The sequence below is a fragment of the Amphiura filiformis genome, chromosome 2 (assembly GCF_039555335.1).
Source record: "Amphiura filiformis chromosome 2, Afil_fr2py, whole genome shotgun sequence".
Taxonomy (NCBI): Eukaryota; Metazoa; Echinodermata; class Ophiuroidea; order Amphilepidida; family Amphiuridae; genus Amphiura; species Amphiura filiformis.
Genome location: NC_092629.1, coordinates 14,703,397 through 14,714,389, shown reverse-complemented (window position 1 = coordinate 14,714,389; position 10,993 = coordinate 14,703,397).

Below are 10,993 nucleotides of genomic sequence, written 5' to 3'. Positions count from 1 at the left end.
CAGCTCCACTCCAATTTACATTTAACCCATGCCGTAGATAGCATACAATATCCTATCTTCAGTAGATAGCAGTGTTGTTAGCCCATACAACATGCTATCTTCAGTAGATAACAGTTTTGTTAACATATTCAGCATGCTATCTTCAGTAGATAGCAGTTCTGTTAACATACAGCATGCTATCTTCAGTAGATAGCAGTGTGGTCAACGCATACAACATGCTATCTTCAGTAGATAGCAGTATTGTAACCCATACAACATGCTTCAGTAGATAGCAGTGCTGTTAACCCATACAGCATGCTATCTTCAGTAGATAGCAGTGCTGTTAACCCATACAACATGCTATCTTCAGTAGATAGCAGTATTGCCAACCCATACAACATGCTATCTTCAGTAGATAGCAGTGTTGCTAACCCATACAACATGCTAACCTCAGTAGATAGCAGTGCTGTTAACCCATACAATGTGCTATCTTCAGTAGATAGTAGTGCTGTTAACCCATACAACATGCTATCTTCAGTAGATAGCAGTATTGCTAACCCATACAATATGCTATATTTAGTAGATAGCAGTGTTGTTAACCCGTGCAACATGCTATCTTCAGTAGATAGCAGTGTTGTTTACCCATACAACATGCTATCTTCAGTAGATAGCAGTGTTGCTAACCCATACAATATGCTATATTTAGTAGATAGCAGTGTTGTTAACCCATGCACCATGCTAACTTCAGTAGATAGCCGTGTTGCTAACCCATACAACATGCTATCTTCAGTAGATAGTGTTGACCTGTTAATACCTGACCTCCAAAATTCGCCAATCCCACAGTTGAGGTTTATTGGAGGACACGTGTACTACTCTTCTCACTCTCCTCTTCCTCGGTCCTGGAGGTGGCTTTTGGTCTGTTGCTTTTGGATGCAGCTCGAACAATGGCAGTGGAGGGTCTGGTGGTGGCTGGGCTAGTAGCATGCCTCGTGGAAGGAAAACGTAGGCCTTCGATCTCTTAGATAGCAATCTATGTAAAGGCCTATACAAGATAAATGACGAAGTACAAAATATAAGTACAAATGACATTACACCAAAAAACCTCAAAAATGTTTTTATAAGTAGCAGTATTAAAAAACCTCAAAAAGATATTTACAGGTAAGGTCAACCCTCCAAATAAAACCAATATTTCCATATGTTACTTAAACATTTTAAATCCACAACTCCAATATACTCCAATTGTGTTTAAACATTGTAAATCCTAAACTCCAAAAATACTCAGTCTAAAAAAATGCATTGTTAGTGTCAAACGCGTCAAACGCGCAACTCACTCCAGCTCCACTCCAATTTACATTTAACCCATGCCGTAGATAGCATACAATATCCTATCTTCAGTAGATAGCAGTGTTGTTAGCCCATACAACATGCTATCTTCAGTAGATAGCAGTTTTGCTAACCCATACAACATGCTATCTTCAGTAGATAGCAGTGCTGTTAACCCATACAGCATGCTATCTTCAGTAGATAGCAGTGCTGTTAACCCATACAACATGCTATCTTCAGTAGATAGCAGTATTGCCAACCCATACAACATGCTTCAGTAGATAGCAGTGCTGTTAACCCATACAGCATGCTATCTTCAGTAGATAGCAGTGCTGTTAACACATACAACATACTATCTTCAGTAGATAGCAGTATTGCCAACCCATACAACATGCTATCTTCAGTAGATAGCAGTGTTGCTAACCCATACAACATGCTAACCTCAGTAGATAGCAGTGCTGTTAACCCATACAATGTGCTATCTTCAGTAGATAGTAGTGCTGTTAACCCATACAACATGCTATCTTCAGTAGATAGCAGTATTGCTAACCCATACAATATGCTATATTTAGTAGATAGCAGTGTTGTTAACCCGTGCAACATGCTATCTTCAGTAGATAGCAGTGTTGTTTACCCATACAACATGCTATCTTCAGTAGATAGCAGTGTTGCTAACCCATACAATATGCTATATTTAGTAGATAGCAGTGTTGTTAACCCATGCACCATGCTAACTTCAGTAGATAGCCGTGTTGCTAACCCATACAACATGCTATCTTCAGTAGATAGTGTTGACCTGTTAATACCTGACCTCCAAAATTCGCCAATCCCACAGTTGAGGTTTATTGGAGGACACGTGTACTACTCTTCTCACTCTCCTCTTCCTCGGTCCTGGAGGTGGCTTTTGGTCTGTTGCTTTTGGATGCAGCTCGAACAATGGCAGTGGAGGGTCTGGTGGTGGCTGGGCTAGTAGCATGCCTCGTGGAAGGAAAACGTAGGCCTTCGATCTCTTAGATAGCAATCTATGTATAGGCCTATACAAGATAAATGACGAAGTACAAAATATAAGTACAAATGACATTACACCAAAAAACCTCAAAAATGTTTTTATAAGTAGCAGTATTACTCCAACAAACCTCAAAAAGATATTTACAGTTAAGGTCATCCCTCCAAATAAAACCAATATTTTCATTTGTTACTTAAACGTTTTAAATCCACAACTCCAATATACTCCAATTGTGTTTAAACATTGTAAATCCTAAACTCCAAAAATACTCAGTCTAAAAAATGCATTGTTAGTGTCAAACGCGTCAAACGCGCAACTCACTCCAGCTCCACTCCAATTTACATTTAACCCATGCCGTAGATAGCATACAATATCCTATCTTCAGTAGATAGCAGTGTTGTTAGCCCATACAACATGCTATCTTCAGTAGATAGCAGTGTTGCTAACCCATACAACATGCTATCTTCAGTAGATAGCAGTGCTGTTAACCCATACAGCATGCTATCTTCAGTAGATAGCAGTGCTGTTAACCCATACAACATGCTATCTTCAGTAGATAGCAGTATTGCCAACCCATACAACATGCTTCAGTAGATAGCAGTGCTGTTAACCCATACAGCATGCTATCTTCAGTAGATAGCAGTGCTGTTAACCCATACAACATGCTATCTTCAGTAGATAGCAGTATTGCCAACCCATACAACATGCTATCTTCAGTAGATAGCAGTGTTGCTAACCCATACAACATGCTAACCTCAGTAGATAGCAGTGCTGTTAACCCATACAATGTGCTATCTTCAGTAGATAGTAGTGCTGTTAACCCATACAACATGCTATCTTCAGTAGATAGCAGTATTGCTAACCCATACAATATGCTATATTTAGTAGATAGCAGTGTTGTTATTATTATAAACCCGTGCAACATGCTATCTTCAGTAGATAGCAGTGTTGTTTACCCATACAACATGCTATCTTCAGTAGATAGCAGTGTTGCTAACCCATACAATATGCTATATTTAATAGATAGCAGTGTTGTTAACCCATGTACCATGCTAACTTCAGTAGATAGCCGTGTTGCTAACCCATACAACATGCTATCTTCAGTAGATAGTGTTGACCTGTTAATACCTGACCTCCAAAATTCGCCAATCCCACAGTTGAGGTTTATTGGAGGACACGTGTACTACTCTTCTCACTCTCCTCTTCCTCGGTCCTGGAGGTGGCTTTTGGTCTGTTGCTTTTGGATGCAGCTCGAACAATGGCAGTGGAGGGTCTGGTGGTGGCTGGGCTAGTAGCATGCCTTGTGGAAGGAAAACGTAGGCCTTCGATAGCAATCTATGTATAGGCCTATACAAGATAAATGACGAAGTACAAAATATATAAGTACAAATGACATTACACCAAAAAACCTTTTTTATAAGTAGCAGTATTACTCCAACAAACCTCAAAGAGATATTTACAGGTAAGGTCAACCCTCCAAATAAAACCAATATTTCCATATGTTACTTAAACATTTTAAATCCACAACTCCAATATACTCCAATTGTGTTTAAACATTTTAAATCCTAAACTCCAAAAATACTCAGTCTAAAAAAATGCGTTGTTAGTGTCAAACGCGTCAAACGCGCAACTCACTCCAGCTCCACTCCAATTTACATTTAACCCATGCCGTAGATAGCATACAATATGTTCTCGTCAGTAGATATCAGTGTTGATAACCCATACAACATGCTATCTTCAGTAGATAGCAGTGTTGTTAACCCATACAGCATGCTATCTTCAGTAGATAGCAGTGCTGTTAACCCATACAACATGCTATCTTCAGTAGATAGCAGTATTGTTAACCCATACAACATGCTATCTTCAGTAGATAGCAGTGTTGCTAACCCATACAACATGCTAACCTCAGTAGATAGCAGTGCTGTTAACCCATACAATGTGCTATCTTCAGTAGATAGCAGTGCTGTTAACCCATACAACATGCTATCTTCAGTAGATAGCAGTGCTTCTAACCCATACAACATGCTATCTTCAGTAGATAGCAGTGTTGTTAACCCATACAACATGCTAACTTCAGTAGATAGCAGTGCTGTTAACCCATACAATATGCTATCTTCAGTAGATAGCAGTGCTGTTAACCCATACAACATGCTACCTTCAGTTGATAGCAGTGTTGCTAACCCATACAACATGCTAACTTCAGTAGATAGCAGTGTTGTTAACCCATACAATATGCTATCTTCAGTAGATAGCAGTGCTGTTAACCCATACAACATGCTATCTTCAGTAGATAGCAGTGTTTGCTAACCATACAACATGCTATCTTCAGTAGATAGCATGTAGTGTTGTTAATCCATACAATATGATATCTTCAGTAGATAGCAGTGATGTTTACCCATATGATGTGATATCTTCAGTAGATAGCAGTGCTGATAATTCATACAATATGCTATCTTCAGTAAATAGCAGTGTTGATAACCATACAGCATGCTATTATCTGTAGTTAGCAGTTTTGTTAACCGATACAACATGTTATCTTCAGTAGATAGCAGTATTGATAACCCATACATCATGATATCTCCAGTAGATAGCAGTGTTGGTAACCCATACAATATGCTATATTTAATAGATAGCAGTATTATTAACCCATACAACATGCTATCTTCAGTAGATAGCAGTGTTGCTAACCCATACATCACGATATCTCCAGTAGATAGCAGTGTTGGTAACCCATGCAATATGCTATCTTCAGTAGACAGTAGTGTCGATAATCCATACAATATGCTTTCTTCAGTAGATAGCAATGTTGTTAAACCAAACAACATGATTTCTTCAGTAGATAGCAGTGTGCTATCTTCAGTCTTTGTTATTAAACTATACAATATACTATCTTTAGTAGATAGCAGTTTTGTTAACCCATACAATATCCTATCTTCAGTAGACAGCAGTGTTGATAACCCATACAACATGCTATCTTCAGTTGATAGCAGTGTTGATAACCCATACAACATGCTAACTTCAGTAGATAGCAGTGTTGTTAACCCATACAATATGCTATCTTCAGTAGATAGCAGTGCTGTTAACCCATACAACATGCTATCTTCAGTAGATAGCAGTGTTGCTAACCCATACAACATGCTAACTTCAGTAGATAGCAGTGCTGTTAACCCATACAATATGCTATCTTCAGTAGATAGCAGTGCTGTTAACCCATACAACATGCTACCTTCAGTTGATAGCAGTGTTGCTAACCCATACAACATGCTAACTTCAGTAGATAGCAGTGTTGTTAACCCATACAATATGCTATCTTCAGTAGATAGCAGTGCTGTTAACCCATACAACATGCTATCTTCAGTAGATAGCAGTGTTTGCTAACCCATACAACATGCTATCTTCAGTAGATAGCATGTAGTGTTGTTAATCCATACAATATGATATCTTCAGTAGATAGCAGTGATGTTTACCCATATGATGTGATATCTTCAGTAGATAGCAGTGCTGATAATTCATACAATATGCTATCTTCAGTAAATAGCAGTGTTGATAACCATACAGCATGCTATTATCTGTAGTTAGCAGTTTTGTTAACCGATACAACATGTTATCTTCAGTAGATAGCAGTATTGATAACCCATACATCATGATATCTCCAGTAGATAGCAGTGTTGGTTACCCATACAATATGCTATATTTAATAGATAGCAGTATTATTAACCCATACAACATGCTATCTTCAGTAGATAGCAGTGTTGCTAACCCATACATCACGATATCTCCAGTAGATAGCAGTGTTGGTAACCCATGCAATATGCTATCTTCAGTAGACAGTAGTGTCGATAATCCATACAATATGCTTTCTTCAGTAGATAGCAATGTTGTTAAACCAAACAACATGATTTCTTCAGTAGATAGCAGTGTGCTATCTTCAGTCTTTGTTATTAAACTATACAATATACTAACTTTAGTAGATAGCAGTTTTGTTAACCCATACAATATCCTATCTTCAGTAGACAGCAGTGTTGATAACCCATACAACATGCTATCTTCAGTTGATAGCAGTGTTGATAACCCATACAACATGCTAACTTCAGTAGATAGCAGTGTTGTTAACCCATACAATATGCTATCTTCAGTATATAGCAGTGCTGTTAACCCATACAACATGCTATCTTCAGTAGATAGCAGTGTTGCTAACCCATACAACATGCTATCTTCAGTAGACATGTTTATACCTGACCTCCAAAATTCGCCAATCCCACAGTTGAGGTTTATTGGAAGACATGTGTACTACTCTTCTCACTATCCTCTCCCTCGGTCATGGAGGTGGCTTTTGGTCTGTTGCTGTTGGCTGCAGCTCGAACAATGACAGTGGATGGTCTGGTGGTGGCTTGGCTTGTGGCATGCCTCGTGGAAGAAAAACTCGAACAATGGCAATGGAGGGTCTCGTGGTGGTGGTGGTGGTTTGGCTAGTGGCATGCCTCGTGGAAGGAAAACGTATAGGCCGTCGATCTCTTACAGGTAAGGTCAAACCAATATTTCCATATGTTACTTAAACATTTTAAATTCACAACTCAAATATACGCCAATTGTGTTTAAACATTGTAAATCCTAAACTCCAAAAATACTCAGTCTAAAAAAATGCATTGTTAGTGTCAAACGCGCAACTCACTCCACTCCAACTTACATTTGTACAGTTGTGGCCATTATGTATTACTCCATGAAACAACAAACGTTGGAAAATGTATACAATTTTAATTAAGTCTCTTACTCCAAAAAACTACCAGTTGTTTCATGGATCTGGAACCAATGCTCCAATATACACCATTCATCTTCAGTGCATAATAGAGACCGAACCTCCAAGCACCACCAAAATAATGGAATTTATTGGATGGTGGGAGCATTAACCCATACACCATGCTATCTTCAGTCTGTGTTGTTAACCCAAACAATATGTTATCTTCAGTAGATAGCAGTGTTGTTAACCCATGTAACATGCTATCTTCAGTAGATAGCAGTATTGATAACACATACATCATGCTATCGTCAGTAGATAGCAGTGTTGTTAACCCATACAATATGCTATCTTCAGTAGATAGCAGTATTGATAACCCATACAACATGCTATCTTCAGTAGATAGCAGTGTTGTTAATCCATACAATATGATATCTTCAGTAGATAGCAGTGATGTTTACCCATATGATGTGATATCTTCAGTAGATAGCAATGTTGATAATCCATACAATATGCTATCTTTAGTATATAGTTTTGTTGATAACCCATACAACATACTATATTCAGTAGATAGCAGTGTTGTTAATCCATACAATATGATATCTTCAGTATATAGCAGTGATATTTACCCATATGATGTGCTATCTGCAGTAGATAGCAGTGTTGATAATCCATACAATATGCTATATTCAGTAAATAGCAGTGTTGATAACCATACAGCATGCTATTATCTGTAGTTAGCAGTTTTGTTAACCCATACAACGTGTTATCTTCAGTAGATACAGTAGATAGCAGTATTGATAACCCATACAGCATGCTATCTTCAGTAGATAGCAGTGCTGTTAACCCATACAACATGCTATCTTCAGTAGATAGCAGTGTTGCTAACCCATACAGCATGCTATCTTCAGTAGATAGCAGTGCTGTTAATCCATACAACATGCTATCTTCAGTAGATAGCAGTGTTGTTAACCCATACAATATGCTATCTTCAGTAGATAGCAGTATTGATAACCCATACAATAAGCTATCTTTAGTAGATAGCAGTGCTGTTAACCCATACAATATGCTATCTTCAGTAGATAGCAGTGTTGATAACCCATACAATAAGCTATCTTTAGTAGATAGCAGTGTTGGTAACCCATGCAGCATGTTATCTTCAGTAGATAGCAGTGTTGATAACCCATACAATAAGCTATCTTCAGTAGATAGCCATGTTGCTAACCCATACAACATGTTATCTTCAGTAGATAGTGTTGACTTGTTAATACCTGACCTCCAATATTCGCCAATCCCATTGAGGTTTATTGGAGGACATGTGTACTACTCTTCTCACTCTCCTCTCTCTTGTTCCTGGAGGTGGCTTTTGGTCTGGTGCTGTTGGCTGCAGCTCGAACAATGGCAGTGGAGGGTCTGGTAGTGGTGGCTTGGCTAGTGGCATGTCTGGTGGAAGAAAAACGTAGGCCTAAATAAATGACTAAGTACAAAATATACGCACAAATGTCATTACTCCAAAAAACCTCAAAAATGTTTTTATACATGTTATAAGTAGCAGTATTACTCCAACAAACCTCAAAAAGATATTTACAGGTAAGGTCAAACCTTCAAATAAAACCAATTTTTCCATAATTATGTTACTTTTCAAATCCACAACTTCAATATACGCCCATTGTGTTTAATTAAACATTGTAAAAGTAAATCCCAAACTGCAAAAATACTCAGTGTAAAAAACTGCATTGTTAGTGTCAAACGCGCAACTCACTCCATTTCAATTAACATTTTGACAGTTGTAGTGGCCATTACATATTAGGGAGCGATCGTTATTTACGACAGGGGGAATGGGCATTTTGAGGGGGGAACCCGAAATTTTGTTGGGGTCTTGAGGTGAGAACGCGAAATTTGTTGTTGAACCAGGAGGGGGATTGTTAAATTTTAAATGGAGAAATTCGGGAAAACAAGGAGGGAATCCGACAATTTTGAGCGGACGCGAGGGGGGAACGCGATTTTTGTGTCGATATTTTTTCCAAAACGCCCATCCCTCCTGCCGTAAATAACGATCGGTCCCTTACTCCATGAAACACCAAAAGTTGGTAAATGTATACAATTTTAAGTCCCTTACTCCAAAAACCTCCAATTATTGTTTCATACACTTGGAACCAATGCTCCAATATACACCGTTCATCTTCAGTGTACATAAGAGACCGAACCTCCAAGCACCACCAAAATTGGAGTTTATTGGACATGTTGGATGGTTCATTTTGGGTAGTTTGAAAAAGCCGAAAATTTGTGAAGTGAAGGCCGAATTAAAAGCCATTCATGGATAAATTCTCACTATTATTAATTGAATAATTTATTGCTTTAAACAAGTGTCAAATTGAAGCCATTCGTGGCCAAGTTTTTACTATTGATAAATATATATGTTGGGTGTCCAACGCAGAAGCAAGGAATTTGTCCACCCTGGCCACCCGCTTGCTACGCCCCTGGACCTAATGATGCAATAATTTTTATCCCTCAATGCGTGGCTTTCATTTTAACAGTTATTTGTTAGACTGCGATTTTTACTTTTTGGGAGATTGCTACCTTAATGTTCTAAACCCTTAATGCACACAGGCATCGTCTGGTGTAAACCTAGACTGTCCCACAGTCTCGGTTCGGTCCGGCCCGGATAATGGAACGATACATAATTACATAATAGCCTACCAAAATATGCCATAGTCCTTCACCCCCCCGATTCTAAATACACAGCCCAAAACCAATTCCTCTCTCTACACAAATTAGCTTAAATTGATGCCACTACACTGATCACACCTCCTATATTGAACGCTAAAATTCAGTGACCGCTCCCCACGCCGAGACTATTCCGAAGTGTTAGAGATTTCACTTCCAAATATTCGTTCAACGAAGCCCGGTGATTCTGATGTCAATTACGAAAGCCCCGCCCCAGTTTCAATTCAAATATGGTAGCACAAAGCTATGCCGCGGGATGTGACGCAAGATCGGGTGGGACCACAGAATTAGTTCTGTGGGTGGGACACTTGTCATTGCTTGTCAACAACTGAGAGGTATTGAGCTCAAGTGGCACGCGTCTGATAGACCCATGGTACGCGCAATAATAAAAGGCAACCAATCGACTCGGACTTAGGCCTATTGTCCATATTGCGTATATTATCGCGTGCGGTTTGCAAATGTTTGCACATTATTTAGCTAGGGAAGCCTTTTCAAATATCCCCGCGCTGCCAAGCTGCGTTGATTGGTCGGATACAATATCGCTGTTTTAGTCGCTTACACAAACGTTAATGTAGTGAAAACATGGACGTGGTATATAGAAAGATTGCGTGACTCCAAATCCGTGAAAGTGAACTCCCAGCATTTTGTGGGAACTGGAAGTCAAATTGCTTACAGACTGGGAGGGTCCATGTATTGGGTTGATTTTTAATGCTATGTAATCTACATTACCAGGCGTTCTCCATGGACCCGAGGGAGGGTCTAGTGTAAACCAAGTGTCCCCCAAGTACGCTCATTGGGCCGCCATTCTATTTAAAATCCACACTCCCCCTGAAGAAGATTTTGGAAATATCTTTCACAGGGGAAGTATGAATTTCAAATATCAACACATTAGGCAGCCCCATTTGAATTTCATACACCCTCTGAGAAGATTCAACCTGATCCCCCGAGGGAGAGGGAGTTTCATAAGGAACTGCTAATGTGTTAATTCTATTTGCATTTCATACTCCCCTGTGGAAGATATTTCCAAAATCTTCCACAGGGGGAGTGTGGATTTTAAATGGAATAGCCCATTGGTGGCATTTGAAGGCATAAATAAGCCAAGCACCAAACATATAAGTTGACTTGTTATTCATGTTATTAGAGGAGTTAATCCAAACAATACTCGTCATACTCAAATGTCTACAACCTAGTACGAAAGCGGAATAGCTTAAGTCAATACTAGA